A 27,829-nucleotide genomic window follows, 5' to 3' on the forward strand; every position below is an offset into this window, starting at 1 on the left:
CCATCTTGGGTTTACGAGAATTGAACAAGTTCCTCAGGAAGGACACGTTCAAGATGCTTACCCTTTCTCAAATCGTTCAGGCCCTCCAGCTTCAGGATTGGTTGGTATCTCAGGACCTTCAGGATGCTTACTTTCATGTGCCAATCCATCACAAGCACAGAAAGTACCTGAGGTTCGCCATTGACAACTCTCACTATCAGTTTCGGGTTCTGCCATTTGGGCTAACCTCTGCCCGAGGGTTTTCACCAAGCTAATGGCAGTTGTGGCAGCGAGTCTCAGGAGAGGGGGGATTCACGTCTACCCCTACCTGGACAATTGGTTGATCAGGGCCAGTTCCCCAGAACAAGCCCTAGATCATCTAAACCATACCTGCCACTCCCTCCAGAGGCTGGGCTTCTCCCTCAACTTAAAGAAGTCCCATATGATTCCATCACAAAGACTCCAGTTTATTGGAGCAGTCCTAGATGCATCCCTTAGAAAAGCCTCGCCACCAGAAGTGAGGGCTCAAGACATTCTACAGATGGTGAAAAAATTCCAAAATGCCCAACATCTTCCGGCCTTTGATTTTCTGAGGTTGCTCGGTCTCATGGCATCCTAAATATTTCTGGTGCCAGAGGCTCACCTGAGAATGAGATCTCTTCAGTGGGCACTCAGGACCCAGTGGTTACAGTTCTCAGGAAGTATGTCAGATCTCCTAAAAATCCCAAACAGTCTCTCACTGGATCTTCAGTGATGAGCCTGTCCGGAGAACATCTTGAGAGGAGAACCTTTAAGGCAACCATGGCCGGAGATAACAGTAGTGACGGACCCCTCATTCACGGGGGGGAACCCATACCAACGATTTGACCATCAGCGGTCGTTGGTCCCCATCAGAGCCCAAGCTACACATCAACCTTTTAGAGCCGAGGGCAATCAGAATAGCGCTGAAGGTCTTTCTGCCATCTGTACGGGGAAAGAATGTCCTGATAATGACGGGCAACACAGTGGCCATGTACTACCTGTCATGATGCCTACCCCCGGAGCACCAGGCCAGGCCCAGCACCCCCGGGAGCAGGCATCATGCCCCCGGGTAAAAGCCCAGCGGCCCCTTATAGGGGCTCTTTGGACTCTGTCCTGGTGCCGTTGGCGCCAGGCTCATGTTGGGCATCAGTCCTGGCGCCATAGAATAACCTTCCTGGATTGTGCACAAACCTGCTACCCAGAAAATCTGAAGATTAGTCTAGAGTCTGTAACCTCTGGCTCCATGCAACTACCTCCGGAATACCAAGACTTTCAGGACGTCTTCCAAAAGGAACAGGCCAACACGTTACCACCCCACAGATCGTACGATTGCCAAATCGATCTAGTGCCCGGTGCACAACCCCCTTGTAGCAGGATTTATGCCCTTACTGAACCTGAGAATCTGCATTTGAGACAATATTTAGATCAATACCTAGCCAATGGTTTCATTCGCCCGTCAAAGTCTCCGGCATCCTCGGCTTTGTTCTTCGTGCCCAAAAAAGAAGGCGACCTTAGAACTTGTATCGACTACCGCGCATTGAACCAGATAATTGTTAAAAACCGTTACCCTCTGCCTCTGATCCCTGAACTCCTTGACCAGGTGAAGGACGCTTGCGTATACAACAAGTTAGATCTCCGGGGGGCTTATCTGCTGCGAGTAAAAGAAGGCGACGAATGGAAAACAGCCTTCCGTACAAAATATGGATTATTCGAATACCAGGTGATGCCTTTCAAATTCTTCATGAACGATGTCCTTCGGGAACTCATCGATGTTTGTGTTGTCGTATATATCGATGACATTCTTGTGTACTCTTCTTCGGAATCTGATCACAGAAAGCATGTCAGGGCCGTCCTTGAAAAATTGCGCCAGCACAAACTGTTTGCAAAGCTGGAAAAGTGCGTTTTCCATACCACCGAGGTTGAGTTTCTTGGATTCATCCTGACACCTAAAGGGAATGGACTCACGAAAAGTGGATGCCATCCTCAAATGGCCATCACTTAGTTCGGTGAAAGGTGTCCAAAGCATGCTTGGTTTTGCTAATTTTTATCGCAGATTTATCCCGGAATTTTCACGTGTGGTACAACCCATCACTGCACTCTTACGAAAAAATAAACGCTTCGAATGGACCGAGGAAGCCGAACAGGCCTTTCAGGAATTGAAAGCTAAATTCACGTCCGCACCTATTTTGAAGCACCCACGTCCCGATCTCCCTTATATAGTCGAAACCGACGCGTCCAGCTTAGCCATGGGAGCTGTCCTGTCTCAGAGAGACCCTGAAACCAACCAACTGCACCCCGTAGCATTTTGGTCTAGAAAGTTCTCGCCGCCTGAGGTAAATTATGCAATCCCCGACAAGGAATTATTAGCCATTAAGTCCGCCTTTAAGGCTTGGCGGCATTATCTTCTTGGCGCCAGGCATACCATCACCGTGATCACTGATCACCGAAACTTACAATATTTAAAAACTGCCAAGGCTCAATCGTCACGTCAGCTCCGATGGGCTTTGTTCTTTGCTGAGTTCGATTTTGTAATCACTTACCGCCCCGGCTGTAAGAATGGCAAAGCGGACGCGCTATCTCGAATAGGAATGGGAGAAATAGACACAAACTCAGAACCTGTGCCGATAATTCCCGAACAAAGAATTTTGGGGATAACCTCTTTACAAACCCTTGAAGACATTCAAGCACGGGTAAAACAACTCCTGGACTCTACAGCCTTGCAGGATTGGATCCAAAGGGGGTCTTACTTTTCGGTCAACGATGGCCTACCTTACTTCCAAGGACGCTTATTTCTGCCAGAAAAGGAATTGCAAGAACTGGTTATTTCCCGTCATCATGATACCCTGATGGAAGGACATCCTGGCATTGCCAAATCTGAGGAAAAAATTAAACGACAATTCTGGTGGCCTTCCTGGCGAAAGGATATTAAATCTTTCGTGATGTCCTGTGGAGTTTGTGCCCAAAACAAAGGTCAAAAGACAAGACCCGCTGGTCTTCTTCAGCCCTTAGACAGTCCACCAGCACCTTGGCACACCCTGTCACTAGATTTTATCACGGACCTGCCCTCTTGTAATGGTTACAATACTATTCTGGTCGTGGTGGATTTATTTTCCAAAATGGCCCACTTTATTCCGTTGAAAGGATTACCTTCAGCCTTTGTTCTTGCCAAGGAATTCCTCGAGAATATCATCCGTTTGCATGGATTCACGTCCACACTAGTCTCCGACCGGGGAAGCCAGTTTATTTCTCATTTTTGGAGAAAGTGTTGTCAACTGGCACAAATCGACGTAAGAAGGATATTTTATGGGTGGCCGAATATGCATACAATAACTCGGTACACTCTGGAACTGGACAAAGCCCCTTTTACAACCTATATGGACATCACCCTCGTACTTCAGACCTGGACTCACCTCTGAGCCTTGAAATGCCCGCAGTGGACCATTTGCATTCTACGATAACTCAAGCCTTCAAGGATGCAACTGCACATTTGCAACAAGCGAAAGGGAAATACAAAAAGAATGCGGATCTGCATCAGAGTGAGGCGCCTCCATACCAAACAGAGGATCAAGTATGGTTGGCTACCAAACACTTATTGCTCAAGGGACCTCAAACTTTTAATCCAAGGTATTTGGGCCCTTACTCGATCAAAGCTATTATTAACCCAGTGGCAGTCAAGCTCGATCTACCAGCTAACATGCGGATTCACCCTGTTTTTCATGTGTCACTTTTGAAACCAGTGCAACCAGGAACCAGATTAATAAAGCCACCAGAACCAATCCAGATAGATGGGGAGCCTGAATTCGAGGTGAAGAACATTTTGGATTCTAAGATCTCAAAATCAAAACTTTTCTATCTAATTGATTGGAAAGGGTACGGGCCTCAGGAAAGGTCTTGGGAACCCAGCGACCACGTACATGCACCTCGACTGGTAAAAAGGTTCCATCGGAATTTCCCAAACAAACCGAAACCTCCAGAGGGAACGACCTTGGGAGGGAGTGCTGTCATGATGCCTACCCCCGGAGCACCAGGCCAGGCCCAGCACCCCCGGGAGCAGGCATCATGCCCCCGGGTAAAAGCCCAGCGGCCCCTTATAGGGGCTCTTTGGACTCTGTCCTGGCGCTGTTGGCGCCAGGCTCATAAAGGAAGGTGTTTTGTACACTTACCTGATGCAGACCATGCTGCAAGATTCAGGCCTCCCTGAGACCTGAAAGGGACTATTTTTTCATTGGGACTATTTTGCCACTCGGGCGTGGCCAGGGAAGGATACTTACCTGGAACTACTTTGGGGGCTATTTAAGCCACGCCCAGACAGTAGCTCACACTTCGCGTTGTTCTGCATCCAAGCAGCTGAACGCTCACCGTGTCTGCTCCTGCATCTGGTCTCCAGCCACGCCCGCCTCGATCCTGGAACATCTGTAAGGAAAGAAGAGAAGAGAAAGGTGAAAACCAAGAATTTTATCAAACTTCTTACCTGCATCCGGAACCTTCACGCCAGCGTTCCTGAGAAAAGACTTTCATTTAAAAGCACTGCGTTGCTCGCTGCAGCGCCGCGCTTCACTCTGCTGTCCTCTGGAGTTCTTCTGGCTCCACCGCGACTGTCTGCACCGGTCGCCACTTCTCTGCGCCTAGGGGAGAGAAGAAGAGACAAAAGGTGAGCAGAAGGAACATATGAGGAAAGCCTAATTTTCCGCCATAACACTTACCGGTTTTCTGTTGGTGGACCATTCCTCATTTCGGGTCGGCGCCGCTTCGTTGGCAGGTACCGCACCCCGGCCCCTATGGGGAAAGGACAAAAGACATTACTGGAGGAATATAAAGACATTAAGAGGGATCGCCCCCATCGCTAACTCACCTGAGTTTACCATCGGCAATTCAATCCCTCAACGCATCGCCTTCATTCTGCACCTGAAATAAAGGACAGATCACAGGTTAGGAAGGCAACAGAAAAGGAGGCTCAACACTTGAACTTTTGTAATCTTCATACTTACGGCGTTCCGCTCGGAAAAGTCAAGTGGATTTTGCCAGCGCCATTCTGACAACCAGTGAAGTAACTGGACAAACACACGCCCCTGCACCAGAAGCAGGATGGAGAGTTAATCCTTTCAAACCATAAGGTGAGATTCAACCGGGGATTTCGGAGGAAGTTAGAGAAGAACGAAGGGGGGAAGGGGGTAGCAAGCACACTATTCTGCAGACTGTTAATCCCCTTTCTCATCTGCAGAAGGATATTCCTACGGGCCAGACAAGCAAGATTTGAGGGTCCTGTTCAGTCGGTGCTCCGAGTTCTGCACATCACGCTCAAAGAGGCCACAGCAACCCAGACTAGACCAGCGCCTCCGTGGGAGTCAGGTGAGCGTTACACTACCTCAACAAAAGAGGAGGTGTAGGGTCACTACCACTGTGCAGAGAGGCCATGCAGCTCTGGTTCTGGGCAATACAAGAAGGAATCTCTTTGTCGGCAGTTCACCTAGCCAGAGAGAAGAACACGACGGCGGACCCTCTGAGCAGGCAGGGCACAGTCTCCCACGAGTGGGAACTAGCTCAGGAAGTCCTTCAAGAGATCTTCACCCTTTGTGGAACCCCTCAAGTGTATCTGTTTGTGACCAGTGTCAACAGGAAGTGCAACCTATTCTGCTCAAGGAAATTTCCCCTGTGAGGAGCTCTAGGAGACGCGTTCATGGTGGACTGGGAATTGCCACTTCTGTACGCGTTTCTTCTAATTCATGTCATTCCTCACGTAATAATGAGGTTGAGAATGTTCAGGAAATCCATGATCCTAATTGCCCCGGATTTGGCCAGGAGAACATGGTACCCGGTCGTTCTACACATTGTGGGCTGCATTGACCCACTGAACAGAATTTTGCCAAAACCAAGCTACATTTGCGCAGAAACAGCAAAATGGTTGGGCTGGCTCCTGTGAGCACCCTGGCCTTAAAACTGCATTTTGCGCAACAAAAAGATGCCTGCACCGTCTTGCCAAGCATACATTGGGCAGGATGGAACAAGGGCACACACTGAGGGAGCGTGCCAGTGTGTTATGACATATACAGATGGAATAAAGTGAAAAAGCAGCGTTGCCTTGCTGCAAGCCCAAAATCCCCATTAAAAAGGAAACTTTTTCAACTTTAAAAAATGCTGCTCTGATGCTATTTCCATCTGTTTTCCCTTAAGCCGCTGTGATTAATAAGGCCCATGCCCAGTATCTCTCAATGTGCTTCAGCAAAACGAGGCATGATTTCTGAATGACAGGCCTTGTCAAATCAACTCTGAGTAAAATTGACAAGGAGCATCACTTTTCCCGCACGGGAAAACACGTTTGTTTTCTTTACAATGTATCAAAGCTCAGTAGTTCAAAGAAACTCCAGCTATCTGAGCCATGTCAATTTCAATACATCTGTGCTTCAAACAAAACTCCTGCATACAAGGAAACAACTATAGCCGCAAGACAGTGTGGGAATCCAGAGGCCGAATTTAAAAAGAACTGGCAACTTTTCACCACACATGTAAAATGGGCTTTGCAAACTCATGGAGAAAGGCCCGGTTTAAAAGTAAACTGTTGAATGAAAGCCTGCCATTATCTAGCAATGTGAAGGGGTTTGTTGCTGGGGAGAATACACACATGGGTTATTTTATTCAACTGGCTTGTTTAATTCAGGACCAAATATAAGAAAGTAAAACTGTTAAACCATATTGGCTGGATGTTGCAAATTCCAAAAGAAAAATAGGTTTCTGCTTGTGGGGGGTGCTACCCACAGGAGGGCCTCTCTCAGCAGATACTAACACCCCAGTGATAATTATTAGGATGGACAGAATCTAGTCTAGGCTGAACCCACTGACAATGGGATTTCCAGGAAAAGGAAGTATGAAGTGGTGAAGGGGCAGTAAACCTTAATTACAGATGGGAAACCCCCACCTTGCTCTGGAGGAAATGAAAGTTGGTGGCAGCTCAAGAAAGAAAAGGAAAAAAATGGCCCAGTGACAGACAAAGGACTGCCATTTGCTTCCAAAGACTATTTATGAATAAAAATATAAAGACTTTTATCTCTGCAGCAAGACTTTGTAAAAATGTAAACATTTCGCAGTTTCAAAGTGATTTTAAGGGCTTTTATTTAAGACATGGTAGAATTCACTGACCTTTTGGGAATGGAAACGGCAAAGAATCGGGAATTACAAGAAAAGTATCCATGATGCCAATGCAAATTATTATACCTGTTAGGCAGAAACCTGTGCAGTTCCCTCTGGGACCACTGCAAAAGATTTAAGACTACAGGTGTTTGGCAGTAAACCCACTTGGTAGCAGTCTGTACCACACAGATTCACTTGGTAGCTGTGGCTGAGCAGTCAGACTTCCCTCAAGAAGAGTTAGGCAGTATACAGAGTATTCACAATAGGTCAAAAGAACACAGTAGAACAAGCAAACACTGACCAGAGCTTGGTGTAAAAGAGATATAATTATTTATTTAAAACCACATCTAATAAAACACAGAGGCACTAATATTAAGCAGTTCAAAAACACGGTCACTAAAAGATATACACTCCCTTAAAAGAACATTAGACAAGTCTTAAGTAAAGCCCCACTTATTTTCAGACAGCGGTGAGCGCTTAACGCAGATGGCACTCTAATAATTTGGTTTAAAAGGGAGAGAAAGGCAGAGCATAAATTGAAACAGATCCCAACACTTTCAAAAGAACACAGCAAGAGAGGAAGGCAGAATCAAACCGTGAAGTTAGAGTTCAGAAAGCCGGATCCACTTTAAGAGGATCAGAACGAAATGTGTCCAAGGTCACACGGTTGAACAGTGCACAAAAGTCTCAAAAAGGTTCAGAAAGAGTTGGACCAAAAGAAAGGGACCAGTTAGATGGTCAAGGCGGCCAGCCCAGTCCAGAAGGTTAAGGGATTATTATTACCTTGTAGAAATCTTTAGAAAGGGAGGCCTGGTGGACACAGTACCTTAAAGTGGTGAGAATACTCCAGCTGGGGCAGTTGTTCCTGGTAGCGGATGCAAGTCGGTGCTTCGTCCGGGGGAAGAGAGGATCTCGTCGGGGAGGAAGACAGGAGTCTGTTGCACTGCCAGGGAAGGAACCAGCCGCGGAGTTCTCAGTTAAAAGGAGCGGTCCTTTTATTCGTGGTCCAGTGGTAAGTGGCTATCCGGTTGCCGGGGTGCTTGGCACGGGCAATTCGACCACAAGACGTCCTGGGATGCGAGGAAAAGAAGGTAAACTGGTTGTGCCCACCAGTCAGGGGAAGAAGACTCTCCAGCCGGGAGATCTTCTCTGTTGTCGGGAAGTGGTGAGTCGGTTCCGCAGGGCTCCACCGGTGGTGTCGTCGTAGCAGGTCGGCTCAGCTTCTCCCTCGTCGGATTCTCAGGTCCTGTGGCGACTTCTGAAATTCCAGTCCCAAAAGCCCTGCTTTTATGCAGCACACCCCCATTCACTCAGCCTAGCTGTCAATCAAACATGCTAAGTGGTGAGCTGGCCGGCTCACCACTTGGGCCAATCACACAAGAGTGTGACTTGAGTTACCAAGGTAACTCAGTCCAGGGTGCCTAAACCCCCTCGCACACCCCCTGTGGTACCCAGACAGAGTGGCACCACTTTTGGAGGCTTCTGTGGAGAAGCCCGCCAAAAAGTGGAACAAAGGGCTCCACTTGGGTTGGAGTCACAGAAGAGAACACAAATGGCATTTTAGAATCGAGTCCTGGCAAAAAATACCAACCGGCGAATTAATATTAAATAAATAAACCAGCGGTATGTTCGAGGCTATGAGAATTAAATAATTAAAGTTGGTAGCCTCGAACAATGGGAAAATCCCATAGGGATATATTCGCGGTCGAATATAAAAAGTAGTATCCACTGCCACCAGCCAAAACTCGATCAGGGGGGACGGAGACATGCCCCCTCGACTAACAGACACCGGGGCAATCGAATTGCCCCGACCAGTACGTCCACAATATGATGGTTTGTACTGGTTTCTGTTCATAATTTGGGACTAGTAAAGCCAATGGTGACTTTACATGCCCTGGGAGACAGTAGTCAGTCCCAGGGTATGGAGTCTATGGTGGGGTGTCACTATGACACCCCTGTGTCACTGCACGGGGGGGTGCTGTGTAACACACGTAGTAAAAACACATGAGACCCTATGGAGTAAAGGACCCCATAGCCCATAAAACACATTAACAGTCAAAGGAACCCCTCAAATCATGTCCAAGAGTGTGAAGAAAAGAGTCTCACTCTTGGCAGGAGAAAAAAACAAACTCCAGAAATCCAGCAAAGCTGCTGGGGGGACTCACTAAGTTAGGAAATTCAGCCTAAACAGAGAATTCTCCCTTACAATACCTACATCCCTTATTTTAATCCACACATGTGTATAAAGTTGTGGAATTTGGGGCCGAAGCGTTCATACTCAAAATTACCAAAAAGTAGTAGAAGGGCGAAACAATGTCTCACGGATTGCAGAGTTGGAGTGCTATGCTCTACACAAAATATGTAACCTGTGTATATAATTTGCTAAGAGATTTCCACTGTATAAATGTACCGTTTGTGGCAAAATCGATTTTGGCTAAAATAACTGAGAGGTTTTTGAACATTGTAAACTCGCACCATAAAACTGCCCTCCTGCTTTGAAATCCAACCAGTTGAGAGTGAGGCGGGGACTAGCACCCCTGACCAATCCCATCAGTTAGAGGTGTTCCTAGCTAAGCCTGCCCAGCCATATACTTGGATGTTGCCACTGTGCATTATAAATAAGCGTCCCTGACAAGACTCTGGACCCACTCTTCCTGATTTTCCTGCGCCAGCATTCCTGTTCCATTCACCCTGCTGAGTCCAGATTCCAACTACAAGTCCAAAGCATTGCTGACCCTACTCCAGGACCCACTGCAAAACCCAAGCAGTGCTGATCCTATTCACAGCAAGGCCATTGATCCAGAATCAACCCACTAATCTCCCATTAACAAGGGGAAAGCTGTGGTATTCTTTGGGAAGCATCCTGAACCAGTCTGGTTTGCTACCCACTAACTGCTTGCCCACTAACTGCATCCAGAGGTACCTGTGCCATCCAGACACCAGAATTACCATCCGATGACTCGACCCTGCCCAGCTGTCCTTTGCCCAGCTGTCCTTGGCCAGGCGTGCTGCCGTGTAGTGACCAGAACCATTGATGGTCCAAAATCCCAAACTAAAAGTGGACTGTAAGTATAATCCCTACCCCATAGAAATCCATAGTCTGCTTTGTCTTGCATTTGTCCTTATCCCACTCTCTAAGCCATCCTATCCATATCCTTATCCTGGTAACTTGTTAAAACTGTCAGAATTCTCTGTGTTCTTGCCCTTGATCTCCAAGCGTTAGCACACCTTTCTCTTCATTTCTGTCTTGCATAGATCATAAATCCTTAGCGATAATGTGTTTAAATAAATTAATTTTCCCTAAAGAAAAGGGGTACACTGCATGAAGGGTTACAACTGCAGCGTAACTTTCATGTTCCTCTTTCAATTGCCATTAAATAAAGCTTTAGTAAAATTTGACTTTCACTTTTAAAAAACGATTTCTCTTTTTCACTGCTATATTTTCCTAAAAACGAACCTCACTCTACCTTCCAAATCTCTCTCAATTCACCAGCTAAAGACCTATTTTCCCCTCTATGTTGTACCTGTGATACATAATCACCCATTTTTATTAGAAACCGTTTGGGTGAAGTTACACGGAAATTGAAAGGAAATGCAACTTTTACACGTGTCATTTTGCTGTAACATGTTTTAAACTTTCCACTCAGTTTTCAATTGTATGCTCTTGGGAATACATTGTTTGTGATTGTTAGTGTCTAGGCATTGTTGCTTTAGTGAGAAATGGTATTTACCTTGGAGTTTTAACCACACATTCATTAAGTATTTGTCCATTTCTGAGTGTCATTTCATAACATTGCAAGGGGTTTAAAATCCGTTTCCCACTCTTATTTGGTGAGGGAAGGTCGGATTTAGATTCCGTTTTCTGCATCTTAGTCCCGATTACCTGCTGTGTCTTTCTATCCATTCAGAATTTAATTATTTGTTGGCTGAGGGAACATTGCAGGGGGAAATCCTAACTTGGGTGCTATCTTTCCTAAATCAAAAAGTGCTCCTGTTCCTGGTGTTTTGTATAGGTTCCACTAGAAGGTTAAACCAAGTGTATTGCTTACATCCAATTATCACCCCATTGGGGATTGCTGCCCCATATTAAAATTGTCTGATTTTATTTGATTTTAAAAATAAATAAATATTGCATTTTCACCAACCAGGCTGGTTCATAGTCCATAGTGACCCGGGGTATTTGAAAAGGGCGTGCAATACGAGTGGTGTACCATCTCAAATTGAATCTGCATAAAATAAGGAGAAAAGCATCTCAGTTGTGCGCTACATACTAGGCCGAGACCAAGGTGTGTGTCGCCTGATTGAAATCCTGAACAATTTTTCCATCTGTCCTCCAATTCGTGTTCCACAAAGAGAAGACCTTCTCTCACGAGAGGAGGACCAGGTTCTCCATCCAGATATCAGGGCTCTCAGCCTTCACGCATGGTTTCTGTGAGGCTGAGATACAAAGATTGGGACCTCCCGGACAAAGGCCAGCCACCAAAATCCTTATACCGCTGCCGTTGGAACAAATTCTGCAGCTGGTGTAGAGATAAGAATGTTGATCCTTTCACATGTAATACACCAATGGTGTTATCCTTTCTTTTGCATTTAGCAAATCGGACTCCAGATTGGCACGGTAAAAGGCTATCTAGCAGCACTATCCAAAAGGGGAGTTCCAATAAAGGACATTTGCGCAACTGCCACATGGTCGTCTGCACACACCTTTACAAGATGTTATAGTCTGGATTCCTCCACTAGCCAATAATCTAAATTTGGAAAGGCAGTACTGCACTCTGTGCATACTAAAAAGTAAAATTTTACTCCCTCTGGGGCGCTGTTGCGCTTGCAAGAGTATGGCCGTCTGGAGAGCTGCTTCGAGAAAGGGACGATTCTTTATATCTGCTACTTTGTTTTGGTGCAGCTTTGCACCTTGGAAATCTATGAACTGATGAGTTGAGGCATATACTCTCCGGATATCGTGGCCTGGGAGGGGGCTGTTCCTGAGGAATCGTGCCCTTTCTGAACAGCGGATTGGACCCTTGGTGGTGCCCAGAGACGCTTCCATAACGTGTTGTTTCTGCTGAACGCGATGCCAGGGCTTCTGGCCTGGTTGGGGGAGGGGTGCCCTGTGCTGCACACCACACACCTCGAACTGCAGCCCCCTTGGGACACCGGACCGTGCCGCGAGACCCTTCCCCTGTGCAGCTGACTCATACGCATTGGCATCTCAGGGGACGCTCTGCTCTGCCCGCAGCTGCTGAGCCGACCAATGCCTGGCAGCGTATTGGGTCGCACCCGGCCTTGCTCGCCACCGATGCGGCAATTGGAGCCCTCAGCATTGTGGGCTGTGCTCCGCGTAATTGTCCACTACCTTTTGTGGACCCTGATGTCAGCTGTGGAGATCACGCCATGACCAGCCCATGATGCACGACACCACCCGCTGCCCGGCGGGACGGAAGCGTAACCATTCTAAAATCTGCACTCCCGGTGGCACTGGCATGATTGCCTCCCTTGCCTTGCTGTAATGAGGTTCATCCAGTTACGGAGCCGGGGCTGCTGCACACGACACATGGCCTGACACTCCTACTTGATCCCTACGGCACCAGACGCTGCCGTGGCCGTTGGGAGACATCACTACACGTAGTCCCCGGATGCTCCCTTGGCCACTACAGCCTGGGCCCACCTGCTGCTGCCGACTTCATCCTCCTCAAGGTGAGCCACCTGATACGTTCCATTAATTCAGCCTAGAATTTGGCACAGGGATAGCTGCTATAACTGATCTTCGAACACTGGGGAATGTCCCTCCTTGTTTTTTTACTCTTGCTTCGGGTGCAGCAGTATCTACTGAATTTCAACCTAGCCTCCACTACGAACTGTGCAGAAAGGCCTGCCTCTGACAGGGCCACTATACTTTGGTGGCACTGGGAGTTCTAGCTTACTTCTACGTTCAGTGGGCACACACAGTACCGGCTCTTCCACCCACCCGCGGCTCCGACTCCACCCACATTCTACTGTGCGCCTGGAGAGGCTCTGCAACAACCACCCGGTCCAGAAACTAAACCGGCTATCGGACACCTGACAGACATTTTAACTGTTGATTTTACCATCTGGCACTCTACTATACGTGGGAGGCCACAATCCACCCAGGTGAGGCCTGAACCAGTCCGACTGGGCGCCATTGCCTATTACCACAGCTGAGGACCCCACTCTCCTCTGAAGTGCCTCGCACCCACAGAGGCTTTCCCCTAGAGTTTTATTTCCCAGAACAGTGACTTATTGCCTAGATCTTGTGAGCCTCCACATCACATCACGGACCCAGTTGTTAATCGCTATCCTAACTCCAGGTCCAACATGCCTTCGTAAAACGTACGTGAGGGTACAAGAACCAGTGCCCACCACCCTGCAGAAAATAGTGAGGGACTTCCTCACACTTCGGTACCAGTCAACAAGGGGATTTTCCTGAATCAGACTGACCCATACGCATCTTCTCTGCTGCACAGCATGGGTCACCAGCGAATCCGTGAGATTGCGACCGGGGAGGCAACGGGGAGCTGGCTCCACATCACTAAGCATTATACCTCCCCTCTGCTGCAACTGCTCATGGAATATTCATACGCGATCCCTGAACATCCTTCTCGGATCTGCTTCCGGCACGCCACATCGTGCCGCACTCAGAACTGCCCTCCCTATATACTATATCCGTGAGACACACTGGGCGGAATCCTACTACCCCACTGCAGACTGAAACAGACAACCATACCGCTCATTGATACTCACGATAGTCAGACTACCTGGCTCAGTTCAATCACTGCCGTTCCCTGGGCATTGTACATTTCGCTTCCTGCAGAAACTGCTGGGATCATGACAAAAGAAGCCAACAAAAAACAGAGTTTCATCAACATGTTTGCGAAGGCGGCACCAAACCCTGGTGAGCTTGCATCTGAGCCTGCCACGTCACCACCTTCCGAGTCCACGGAATCCCAGAAGATGATGGATTACATGCGTGAGGGGTTCACTGCCCTGCACTCCAAATTAGACGACATGAATGGAACCATATCATTGATCAAAGCCCATATGGAGTAAACTGACAGTCGGGTTACGGAGATGGAGGTGAGGGTGGGAGTGGCTGAAAATGACATTACTGCCCTCCAGACAGAGCTTACTACGCTCTCCAGACAGGTTCAGGACGATCTCGATCACGTTCCAGGCGCAACAACCTCCGCATTATCGGGGTCCCAGAAGATAAGATCGACGGACCCATGGAAGACTACATGGAACGCACCCTACTTATGCTACTGGATTCCCCGAAACTCTCCCCACAATTCGCAATAGAGAGAGCCCACCGTGCCCTGACAGCAAAACCGAGGCCGGGTGCACCTCCCCGCCCCATCATTGCACGAGTTTTAAATTACTGCGATAGAGACTCAGTTCTCTGTGCTTCGAGAGCCAAGGGGGAACTTTTTCTTGGCTCCTCCAGAATTCACCTATATCCCGGCTTTTCAGTGTCCGTTCAGCAGGAGCGTAAGACCTTCCTGGCTGCCAAGAAGAGACTGCAAGACCTTGGGGTCAAATACTCGATGCTTTTTTCCGGCTAAACTCAGGATTGAACACTCAAACCAAGTATACCCCTTCACCATCCCTGAGGAGGCCTCAAAATGTATCGATAAACACTTCCCGGGATTAGCACGCACGCCTCGCCAGCTAGGAATACACCACTTTGTTCATCGAAGACGGTATAATAATACCTAGTCTGACCCAGAGCCTGTTTGTGGCAGACCCCATAGTTTACGGTCTACTACGGTTCAATTTATTTTATGCTCAGTTTCACCATGTTGCCTTCTCTACCAATTATATGTTGTTTTCATACTTTGCACCACAAAAATGCCTAGTCTATTCCCTATTTCGGAAGCTTCGCCACTCACGGCCAGTACACAGCCCCCCAGGCGATGCTGCCGCTGTTTTTGGTTTTGCCGGAAGTTAACCAGGTTTTCACTTCTCTGATTGGGAGAGGGGTGGGGGTGGGTTGGGAGGCTTCTTATGTTGAAAATTGCTTGGCGTGCAACAGGGAGCTTGAGTACTCCAACATGCTCAGATTCCTACATATGAATCAGGGACCCGTTCATTTTTTCATTAAGCCCAGGTCCCAACTTTTAACACAATATCTAGTACTATTAATATTCACTGCCTTTACGAATGGCTGACAACAGCCTTGTTTGTATGAGTTGGAATGTCAGGAGATTGGGTAATTATGCTAAAATGCATAAATTACAATTATATGTTGAACGGCACAAAGTGAGGTTGCTCTTCTTACAAGAAACCCATGCACGCATTGGTGGGTGTGAGCGGTTCGCTAAACCATGGGGCCCCCAGCAATATTATACGGACTATTCCACCCAGAACCGCAGAGTCATGATCCTGATACACAAGAGTCTTAAGTTCCAACATAAGGTGGTTCATGTGGACCCCCTAGGTCGATACGTCTTGGTATTCGGAACGCTGTTAAACAGAGAGGTTGTACTCCTTAACATATATGGTCCCAACGTGGCGACCCATAGTTTTACACGCATCTGGCATCCCTGCTTTCCGAGTTCCCCCTAGTCTCTATCCTCTGGGGTGGGGATTTCAACACTATATTAAACGTGAACCTTGATAGATCAGGCTCCAGGCCCTGTCAACTTTCCAGAGCAGCCAAAAACATTCTAGAAGTCCAGGCCCAGGTGATGGTATCAGACGCATGTAGACTGATGCATCCAGACTGCCAAGCGTACTCCTTCTACTCCTCAGTACCTGTTACGCTCACCTGGTTCCCACGGGGGCGTCGACCGGAACAGGGCCGCTGTTGTTTCCACCAGCGTGACGTGTAGCGCCGAGATGACTGACTGGACTGGCCCGCTCAGCCTAGTTTGTCTGGCTCGCAAGAATATTCTTCTGCAAAGGAGAAGAGGAATTAACTACCCGTGGAATTGAGTGTCAACCCACCTTCCCCACTCCCGTTGTCTTCCCACAGATCACTCTTGATGTCCCCTCCTTAGTCTCACCTGATGGTTTGGAAGAATAAGCTCTCCATCCTGCATCGACTGCAGGGGCGCGTTGATGACCAGTTACTTCACTGGCATAGAGGAATTGGTGAGTTCCAGTATTCACTCTAAAGTCCAATTGTTCATAAGAGTTCAAATGTCTGATCTTCACTCTGTCCGATTCCTTGCAGGTTGCCGATTAATCCACTCGAAGATTTCCAAATGGAACTTGGTAAGATTCCGGTAAGTCTATTGTGGTTTTCCCCTTAGGGGCCGGGGATACCGCGATGAAGCAGAGTTGACTGTGCCGACCTGAGATGAGGTGAGACCCCCATGGTAAATCAGGTAAGTTTTGTGGGGGGGTAACTGGTATTGTCTTTGCTTTCTCCCCTTAGGGGCCGGGGTACGGCGATGAAGCAGAGTTGACTGCGCCGACCCGAGATGAGGTGAGTACCTCCCGTGGTAAATCAGGTAAGTCCTTGGAGGTAGCTTGTATAGCCTTAGAGAGTCCCCTTGCTCACCTTGCTGTCTTTGTCTCCTAAGGTGTCGGAGGGCGGCCGCGAGATGGAGAGAACGTGATGGAATGCTGAAGTACCGCCAAGCAGGTGAGTTCAGCGCGGCGCCGTAGGAATGCGAAGCAATGCTTCAAAGACTTCTGTCTTTCAGTTCCGTGGCAAAAGGGATAAGGATTCAGGTAAGGATTAAAGTTAAAACTCCTGTTCTAACCTTTATCCTTCTTTTCTTCTTGTTTCAGGAGTCCCAGGACTGAAGCGGGCGTGGCTGAAGACTGGAGCTGCTGAAAACACGGTGAGCGTTACGCTGCAGCAAGCAGAATAACGCGAAGCACGTGTGGCTGTCCGGGCGTGGTTTAAATAGCCTTGGAAGAAGATCCAGGTAAGTATTCTTCCACAGCCCCACCCAAGTAACAAAATAGTCCCTTCAGTAAAATAGTCCCTCCTAAGCCTCATTTGGCTTGAGTCTTCATGCAGCATGGTCTGCCTCAGGTGAGTATGCAGCATGGTCTGCTTCAGGTAAGTTATCAATAATGAGCCTGGCGCCCATGGCGCCAGGACTGACTTTATCTTTATGAGCCTGGCGCCATAGGCGCCAGGACTGCACCCAAACAGCCCCTAACTGGGGCTTTTGGGCATGCTCCAAGTGGCATGATGCCTGCTTCCGGGGCTGCTGGCCTGGTCTGGTCTTCCGGGGGCAGACATCATGACAGTACCTGACTCATTCTCACGGATCGACTGATGGCTTGTATCAGACTCACTTATCAGAACCATCACTCACATGGCAATTCTTCCCAGAACATTCACTGACCACTCCCCAATAACAATCTCCCTCGGTTGGGGTACAGATGACAATGCAGTTTGATCATGGAGGTTGAAACCACACACCTTGTTAGACATTGCCTTTAAGACAGAGCTAGGGACTGCCATAGACCACTTCTTTGCATAGAACACCGGTTCAGTCCACGCGCAGGCTGCTCTCTGGGGATCGTTCAAAGCCTACATAAGGGGCATAGCAATCTCCAAGGACTCAGGGATCCTCCGAGTAATCCGAAAGGACATTGTAAAGAGTGAATCCGACTCTCCTCCCTTGAGACCCAGAACGCCTCTTCAGTCTCCTGATGCTCTCTCTGACATCGGCATAGAACGGGATACATTTCGCTCTCATGCGGAACGGGAACAGAAGTTCCTAGACAACCCCCACTCGGCTCGCAAATATGGTGAGGGGGACCGCCCTGGGTGAGTCTTGGCTAGGCTTCTCCGCCACGAGACCGGCTTATCCCACATCCCGGCTCTAGAAGAGGACTGATGGCAACCTGGCTCGATCATCACAAGCCATTAATGCAGAATTCCACTTATTCTACGAATCCCTCTATTCTAATGCTGACAATACCCCTGCGGTAGATGTTGGGGCATACTTGGACAGTCTTCCACTCTCTGTCCTTTCCGCCGAGACGGGGGACTCCATAGATAAACCAATTACAGCTGAAGAAATATCCAAGGCCATGGACTCCCTGGCCTCTGGGAAAGCCCCGGGATCCAATGGTCTCCCGGTCGAATTTTATAAACAATACAAGGCCCGCTTAGTCCCCCAGCCGTTTGCTTTGTGGGAGGAACCCTGTCAGTTAGGCGTCCTTCCCCCCCCTCTCTATGTGAGGCCATAATCTCTCTACTACTTAAACCAGGCAAACCCCCCACTCAATGTGGCTCATATTGGCCCCTTTCCCTCATCAACTGTGATGTCAAGATCTATGCTAAAGTGTTGGCTCTGAGACTGGCTCTGTACATGTCTTACATCATACACCCAGACCAAGCAGGTTTATCCCCGGGTGCTCTACCTCCCTTAATTTACGACGCCTATGCTAGGCCATAAAGACCGCATATGGAAACTAAGGCTCAATAACCATATACTATAATGACACGTCAGATGTGAGGTTCGTTTTCCAAACAAGTCTGGTTTTATTCAGTTTCTCAGTTGGCTGACTGGTTCTCAACGCCTCACGATGTGTGTTCCCAGACCCAGTGAGATGCGAGAGAGCGAACAGCGCTCAAGCAGCAGTATATATACATCATACATCATCATTCGTTAGAAGCTATTTGATCCGCCCTTATACATGTCATGCAGGCTAGGGTTCAGTGATTGACAATATGAGGAACATGGAGCGCTGGCTCGGTAAGGATATCTTGTTCTAAGCAGAGAAACATTCCATACTTCGTTATCTGTTTGCTACGGCTCATGAGCTAAGCTTCAGGCAGTTCTGAAGCAGAAAATACCATCCTCCATGAAGGAGCACCGCTAGCAGCATATAATTCATGTTTAATGGCCTTTTACAACAGTGCTAGCAAGACAGACCGGCACCTGGACTACTGATTAGGTGCAGCTTCTGCTCGGCTTCAAGGATGTTGGAAAGGGAAAATAATTTATTTTTGTACAGTCCTGCATTCCTGTCTGTGTTAGCATTTCAGAGTTCAAGCCATGGCCTCGCACCGTGTGCGGATCTAAAGCATAGAATACATTTGCAAAGCGTTACACAAAAAGAAAATGGCCGGCGTTACACAAAATGGACTCCCTTTGGTTACATTCAGGTTTCTCGGATTGCGATGTTTGTCACATGATGCGATTCGCTTCTGGCCAACATATTATACGTATCATTGGGCTATGGGGTTACTTTTCAGTATAACACCTATTCAATATTCTTGGCCGGATTTACCCGAACATACAGGCAGTGGCAGCCACTCTCGATATGCAGAAAGCATTTGATTCCATCTCTTGGAGCTACCTCTGATGTGTCCTTGAGAAATGCAACTTCGGAACCCGCTTTCAATCCTGGGTCAAATTGCTTTACTCTTAGCCCGTGTCCAGAGTCCGCACGGAGGACAGATGCTCAGCTCTTTTCCAGATACCCAGGGGTACGCAGCAGGGTTCCCCGTTCTCACCCCTGATTTTTGCTATAGCCATTGAGCCCCTGGCTGACGGGATACGTCAGAGGCATGCACACAGATGTTTGAGATTATCCGGCTCCCCTGAGATCGTTTCCCTCTAAGCTGACAACCTCATCCTCTTCATTCGTTCTCCTGCGGAAAACCTTGCCCCTCTTCTGGACAATGTCATCCACTTTGGTGAGATTTTGAGTCTCAAGGTGAACTGCTCTAAATTTATTCTGTTTCTGCTTACTGAAGTCACTCTCCCTCCCCCGGACCCCCTGGGCTTCGCAGTGGTCACAGACCGAGATCACCTACCTCGGGGTGGTGGTTGCTCGCCAGTCAAGTCATCTATACACGGCCAACTTCGGAAAATACCTAACTACCCTCACAAGGAAATGTACGGGATGGGCTAAATTACCAATCTTCCTGGCGGGTAAAATCGGCATTCTTAAAATGATTGTACTCCCCCAACTTCTTTATAAGTTCTCTAATGTCCCTTTATGGCCTGGCAGCGACTTCTTTCAATCATTGACTCGCACTGTAAGCACTTTTCTGTGGCATCCTGGTGCGGTCCGTTTAAAATTGGACACCCTGGGAGGGGGCGCTGTTGCGCAACGAAGATGGCCGCCTAAACGCCGAGCTCCTCTCCGGCATAAATCCTTATAAAATATTCATCAAGAATCTGCATCCCCCGAACTGCCACGATAGCGGAGCTGCCTTCATAAGTACCCCTGCAGTCTCCGACAGAAAGAACAAAAGAAATCGGTGCCGAAATATCCTTTTCCCCACCCGCCGCTACATGGCGAGACAGCGTACCGTCTCATAGTGCCGGAAACATCAACTCGGACCCCGCGGCTTGGATGTGAACACAGGCCGCGGCGGAGGCACTGGTGGAGGCGGAGCGGGCCGGGGGAGAGGCGACCCCAACGGCAGCCGCCCCTGCGGATCCAGAAACCGACCCCGCGGGAGCCAGTCAGGCCAGCAGTTGGCGGGAGCCGGCGACACGGGCTGCAGTTGAGCCTGAGGCCTGGGGAGCAGCTGGCGTCACCCGGTAAGGACGCCTCCTCTCCCCTTCCCCCCTTCCACCCTCAATCTCACAAGGAATTGTACCGGAGCCCTGGCACCACTTGGCAGCACACGTGAGCCGCACAGGTCGCGGCCTCGTGGAATACGGGGCCGGGGGCCCGAACTGGGACGGCCCCCGCTCCCTTCCCATACATCGGGCCATGCCGAGGAAGGGCCTGCCACGCATCACGGGCCAAGGCGGTCACGCTCCGGCAGCACCACCCTGCACACAGCCACCCAGCAAAGGCACCCGATCGGAACCCGCAGGGGAAGGGGAGAATAAAAGAAGGGGAAACACACGAAAAGAACCAGAGGCCCCCTTCCCACGACACCCGGCCTTCTACCAACACAGCGACCCGACAGACCACGCCACCTCCACGCGGATCCAGAACTCAGCTCAATGGAACCTAGATTAAAAAGCCCCAAGGAGGGCCCGCACTCGCATTTCCTGTGGTCGGTGGGAGAGCGTCAGCCCGTGAGACCCTTACACACCAGCAGGCGCCTCACACACCTGAAACCTTGGACACCCAGACCAGTCCCACAGTCACCCAGCATAGTAGCTTAACGCACTACTCCTGCTTTGGGCCATTCCGGTTTTGAAGTCCTAAGGGGGGGCCCACAAACGCGCATCTGTATCCTTGGTGGCCGTGGGGGGCTCAACCTGCCAAACCCTCACAGACCAATATCAAGAGCATCTGAGCCAACCCTGCATCCATCCGGCGTAGTAGCCCAACAAATCACACCAGCCCTGGACTGTCCGGTTCCGGAACCATCGGGAACGGGGGCCGGAAAAAACCCTGGGACTATAAGCTCACATCAGCATCTTTTGCCACCAATGGGGTTGCCAATCCACTAGAACCGCACAGATCAACGAGCGCATCACGCACCCAGCCCCGCGTTCGCCAGGCTCAGCCCCGTATGCACCCGGCACAGAGGCCTGACGGGCCACGCCAGCTCTGAATCGATCCGGTGCTGAACACAACAGAAACCGAGACCACAAAACCCCAAGACTCTTTCCTCCAGAACACCCATGACATAACACTCCTGAAAGGCGAAATGTCAAAGCTCCGGAACAAATGTGATGATCTGGAATCGAGATCGCGCCGCAATAACATATGTATTGTCGGGCTATCGGAGTCCTTCTGCAAGGGTCCAATGGAATCACACATTGAAAACCTGTTGAAATCCCTGTTTGGCAACGACTCCTTCTCCCCGCAGTTCCTGATCGAAAGGGCGCATCATATGCTGGCTCCGGCCCCCAAACCGGGCGCCCCCACTCGAACGGTCATCGCTAAGCTACTCAATTATAGAGACAGAGACAAGGCACTGAGACTGGGATAGAAATGGGAACCCTGAGACATGGAAACGACAACATCCACATTTACCCCGACTTCTCGGCTGGAGTCCAGGCCCAGAGATGATCCTACGATCCAATCAAACGCCAACTCAGGCTGAGGAAAGTACCATACGCCCTACTGTTCCCTGCAAAGCTTCGTATACAGCACGGTGGACGAGCACACTTCTTTGAAACCCCTGCTGAGGCAATGGCCTATGTGGAAGCAACAATCCCACTTCCCCCTGGAAGAAACAAACCCGACCGAGACAACCTACAACAACCGGTGGAAGAACCGGGAAACTCCAATGACTGAATGCAGCTACCTGATATCCTTTACATTGTTTATGATGCAAGTGTGGTGCATAAAGGGGAGGAGTTCCCATAAGTTGAAATGGCCGGATGAGACGCACTAGGCCACAGGGGCTGCGCTGCTGCACTCGTCCCCCTAGGGAAGAACCACAAGTTTGTAACAAGGGCTCATCATCGTGTTGGGGCCGATGGTGTGGGTGGGGGAGGGCAGGGGCTGTTGTTTAAGAACACTGTTACTCTCTTTGGAAGCCCCAGTTGGGCACCAGGAGAAGGTTACTTGTTTTGTTGAATGTTGAAAAATGCAATCACTGTATCACGCGCTGATCCCTTCTTAAGAAATGACACCTCCCCCAAGCCTTGTTGGAACCCACCGTAATGGCGCAGAATGCAAAGTCACCTGCAGGGTTAAAACTTAAAATGCTTACCTGGAATATCCGTGGCCTGAACAATAGGGCGAAAGCCAGCAGAGTGGGGGCATATATAAATAGACACCGCCCACACATTGCCATGCTCCAAGAAACCCATGCATTGCGAGGAACTAATGAAAGTGTTTTGCGACAGTGGCGTAACAATAGACATTACACCGAATACTCATCCCAGAAAAGAGGTGTCCTCACGCTAATACACCCCTCGTTGGGGTTTGCCAATGAAAAAAACAAAGTTGATACACAGGGTAGATATGTTGTGGTTTGGGGGACCGTAGCAGGCGAAAAATTGATACTGGTCAATACATATGGCCCAAACTTGGACGACCTCGAGTTTTATGTCCATCTCCTAGCTGAAATTGGTTCGATAGCGGACGCATGGGTGTTGTAGGGAGGGGACTAGAACACTATCCTTGATGTCTCATTAGACAGGTCTTCGAGTAAACAAAGAAACTTCACTAGATCAGCCACCATCATACACCAAGCCCTAGTGGAACTGGCCCTGACCAACGCCTGGAGAGGGATACACCCAACAGACAATACACGTTCTACTCATCAGTACATGATACAGAATCCAGAATAGACTACTGGTTAATTTCCTCCCCCCTGATTAACTCAGTTGAGCGTTGCGACATACTTCCCCACATGCTTTCGGATCACTCTGCGGTCACACTGGAGGTATCGTTACATAACATTAAACCACCTATCCAGCGGTGGAGAATGCCCCCAAATATCTTAAGGGACCCAAATAAGGTAGAATCACTATATATTGAAATGGAGGAATTTTTCTGATTGAACAAAGGGTCAGTAGACAAATGGTCCACCATATGGGAAACATTCAAGGGATGGGTGAGAGGCAGAATAATATCTAAAACCACCGGACTCCTCAAGACCGTCAGAACTGAATTAAATAAAACTGAAACATATTTGAAAGCAAAAAGACCGAATATAGTGCAACACATAACAAGCGTACGCTGGCCGATATCAATGCACCCCTCCAAAAATGTAATGATTTTGCAACTAAAGAACAACAGTACATGTCCACGCCAATCAGGGCGTGTAAATACGGGGAGGGCAATAGGGCAGGACATCATTTGGTGCGCTTATTACGGAATGAATACAATCATACCCCAATCACGAGCATTTTGGCAGACAATGGAATGGCTGTACACGGGGAAGAAGAAATGAATGCTGAATTTACAGAATATTACAATAACCTATACGCAAACCATGACGCACGCAGGACGACATAAAGAAATACCTAAGCAAGATTACTCTCCATAGGCTCTCGTTAGAGGATAAGTGGGCCCTCGAGCAGCAAATAACTAGTAAAGAGATTGCTAAAGCGATCAAGTCATTGGCAGCTGGCAAAACCCCAGGCCCAGACGGCCTGACCGCTGAACTTTATAAAGCATACTCTACAATACTCGCCCCAATACTAACCCTAGAATGGGAGGAAGACCTGAGCTCCGGCTCACACCCTAATACAATGACAGACGCAGTCATAACGGTTTTGCTGAAGCCTAGACGCCCTGCCCATGAGCGCTCCTCCAATCGTCCTCTCTCCTTGATCAACACAGACGCTAAGATCTCCGCAAAAGTACTCGTCACTAGATTATTACCCAAAATGACCACCCTAATACACCCCGACCAGTGTGGTTTAATTCCAACAAGGTCCACGGCCTTAATCTTGCGTAGACTATTCAGCATTATGGCACATATTAACCCAGAAGTACAGGCGGTGGCTATATCACTGGATGCTGAGAAAGCATTCGACTCGTTTTCATGGGTATACCTGTTCGAAGTACTTAACAAGTTTGGGTTCGGCCCGTACTTTATACAATGTGTCAGATTGCTCTATACCTGTCCTAAAGCTAAGGTCCTAATGAATCGTTCCCTATCCAACCATTTCACTTTACATAGAGGCACCAGACAAGGAAGTCCCTTCTCTCCCATCCTTTTTGCCCTCACAATAGAACCAGTGGCGGCTGCAATTAGATTGGAGCAAGAACTGAGGGGCATAAGAATGGCCGGTGTTTACCAATCCATCTCACTATATGCAGATGATGCACTTTTGTATGTACGAGAACCAGAAAAGAGCCTAGCCCCCACACTGACAGTGATAGGAGACTTCACTGCGCATGCAGGCTACAAAATAAACACTACTAAATCTGAAGTGTTTCCACTGACACAGGCCACTATTTGCCCTACACATACACATGGCCTGGGTTGGGCACTGACCATATTAGATACTTAGGAATCCTGGTCTCTAGAGACAAAATGTCCCTATATGTAGACAACTACGAGTCCCTATTACAGACGATCCATACCAAACTCCAAATTTGGGCTAGACATCCCATATCACTCGCTGGCTGAATCGCGGTACTCAAAATGGTAGTGCTCCCCAAGCTCCTCTATATTTTCAGCAATGTTCCAATATGGCCATGCAAACCTTTCTTTGAAAACCTACGTTCCATGGCAACCACCTTCATATGGAATGGTGGAGCCAACAGGCTGAAATGGGATAAACTAGTGGAACCCTATGAAATGGGGGTCTTTGCCGCGCCCGACTTTGATCTGTACGATCAGGTGGCGCAGGCACAATATGCTAAGTACTAGCAGGACCCCACAGACAGAGCACCACATGTTCCCATTGAGCGCCACTCTGTCCGGCCAACAGACCTGAGATCCATAATATTCGCGAAATCTCAAATTTGACCCGGCATCCTGTACAATCGCAGAATGGGCCGCAATCAGTAAGATGCCCCACATAGACACACCCTACGATTCACAGGCCCCGCTATGGAACTTCCCAGGCATTAAGCCAACATACGACATTAGCATACAGAAGGCTTGGATCCCGGCATATGAATTTAAAATGAAAGCCATGTTTCCAAATGGTAGATTCGTAACCCCAGAGGATTTTGCGAACACAGTAGGGAGAAACCAACTTGTCACTTTACAATATCACTGTATGAAAGCGGCATTCAAGAAACAATGGCCCACATACCCAGTAGAACCACCCGAACATGCATGTTATCAATCGCTGTATTCACAAACCTGCACAGGGGTATCCACGCTATACAATATAGTCCAAACGCACACAAAATCGTTGAACAACATTAAGGCTTCATGGGAAAAGGATATGGACACAACAATAGAATAAGGGAAATGGGCCAGATACTGTCTTCTTTCTAAGAAAGTCTCGCTGAATGCGGGCCTAAAACTAATACAGTTCAAAATGCTGAACAAGCTCCATTATACGCCATTCAAAATGGCGAAGTTTCATAGTTCCTTATCTGGAAATTGCCTGAAATGCAGCAGCCCTCGTGCGGATGCATTCCACATGTACTGGGCCTGTCCCCTGATAGCTGGATTCTGACGTGAAGTGGCGAATATTTTGGAAGACATGACACAAATCCCAGCACAGCTCAATCCCCAAAAATACCTGTTCGGCGACATAGGAAAAACCCCAGAAAAAACGAGGAGACTGTTAAATCTCGCATGCGCAGTAGCCAAGAAGTGTATTCTTCAAAGCTGGAAGAGCAGCCATGCCCCACGCACAGAACAGTTCCTTACAGCCCTAACATATAATAACGAATGCGAGGAAACTTGCATAGGAATGCTGCCGACGCCATGCAGACCAAAAGATATTTGGACTATGTGACACCCCACCGGATACAGAGAACCCAGAAAGCGACTGAATTCACCACGAAACCTGTCAATCCGGAACCTTATTTTAACCAAAACAATGTAAATGTGCAAATATGTATGAATATTGTATAGATCGAGGGGAGTGGAAGAGAGTCATGTTTTTTTAACAGTATATGTAGCTTAATGTTGGAGGGAAGTTGAAGTGAATGTGATGTGATATGCAAAGCAAAAAGAAAGTTTTTAATAAAAGAATTGGACACACTAAATGTCCATATGTCTGGGGGCGGCTTTGGTGCCCCTAATTTTGAAAAATATTGGATAGTTGCACAGGCACAATATGCCTCGCACTGGTTTAAACCTACGAACCCTCCACTACACACTAAGCTCGAACATCTCGCTGTAAAGGGCTGCAATACTCGTTCTTTAATCCTCCCCGCTCAATGTAACAAGATCGAGCCTCTTGACCTTGTAGGCTCCATGTCACTGGCTTTAAATAAGCTGTGGAAACTGGCCAATGTTTCACATCCCTTTCATGGCATCCTTCCTCTTTGGGACTTCTTCCCTGGGGCCCCCTGGTTATTCCCTGCTGCAGTGCAACACTGGGCCGATATGGGCGTCGAGACAATCCGAGATGTCTTTGAGCAGGGTAACTTCCCTGAATGGCCAAACTTACCTATATCCATACGTGGGAAACCCTCCCATTGGCTTCAATATTCAGGACTCTGCCGCTCCCTTAAGATGAGGTACCCAGATTTTCCCGCAATTCCCCCAGATGATCCTATACTATCTGAAATCCTGAACACTATGTCCGCTAAGGGGAAGGTTTCAAGGTGATATTTCTTGCTACAAGCCAAGTCCATTCCCCCCTTTGACAAATTTAGACTTACCTGAGGCGAGGATCTAGGGATCGAAATGACTGATAAGTGCTGGGCCTATATGTGCGCCCGCACCCATGATATATCATTCAATTCCTGCTTTAAATTGATAAAATTTAAGGTACTCCATAGGTTTCACTATACCCAGATCAGATTACATTACATGTCAAATGATCACCCCCTCGCCCCCCTGCCCCCCCACCCCCCCCGGTGCCCCAGATGTGGCTCTGATGATGCAAAGTACATACATATGATGTGGTCCTGCCCACTTCTTTCTCAGTTCTGGGAGGAGGTTTGTACTACTATGTCTGAAATCCTTGATTGTACTATCGACCCATCCCACTGACAGGTCTCTTTCATGACCTCCCTAGAACAGGTCCTGATTCCAGGAAACTAGCAGGGCTATGTATGCTTTTACGTTGCATCCTGTTTTGCTGGCTCTGCCCCGGGGCCCCAACACTTGCCCAGTATCTTTGAGCTGTAACTTGGGCTTCGTATGCAGAGGAGGCCTGGGCGAGCCAGCAACCACTAGTGTCAAGGCCCAGAAATGTTTGGAATCCATTTCGTTCCTATATCTCCTCTATATCGGCTGACGCCGAGGATG

The 27,829-nt window shown here is 48.5% G+C and overlaps 1 protein-coding gene across 3 annotated transcripts in view; it reads left to right on the top strand.

Moving 5' to 3' along the window:
* Positions 1-27,829, top strand: part of RBBP8 (RB binding protein 8, endonuclease) — a 2,310,314-nt gene that overhangs the window by 2,195,068 nt on the left and 87,417 nt on the right. The gene's annotated exons all lie outside the window — the stretch shown is intronic.

Source organism: Ambystoma mexicanum, chromosome 5q (assembly GCF_040938575.1).
Source record: "Ambystoma mexicanum isolate Mex_15411 chromosome 5q, UKY_AmexF1_1, whole genome shotgun sequence".
NCBI lineage: Eukaryota > Metazoa > Chordata > Amphibia > Caudata > Ambystomatidae > Ambystoma > Ambystoma mexicanum.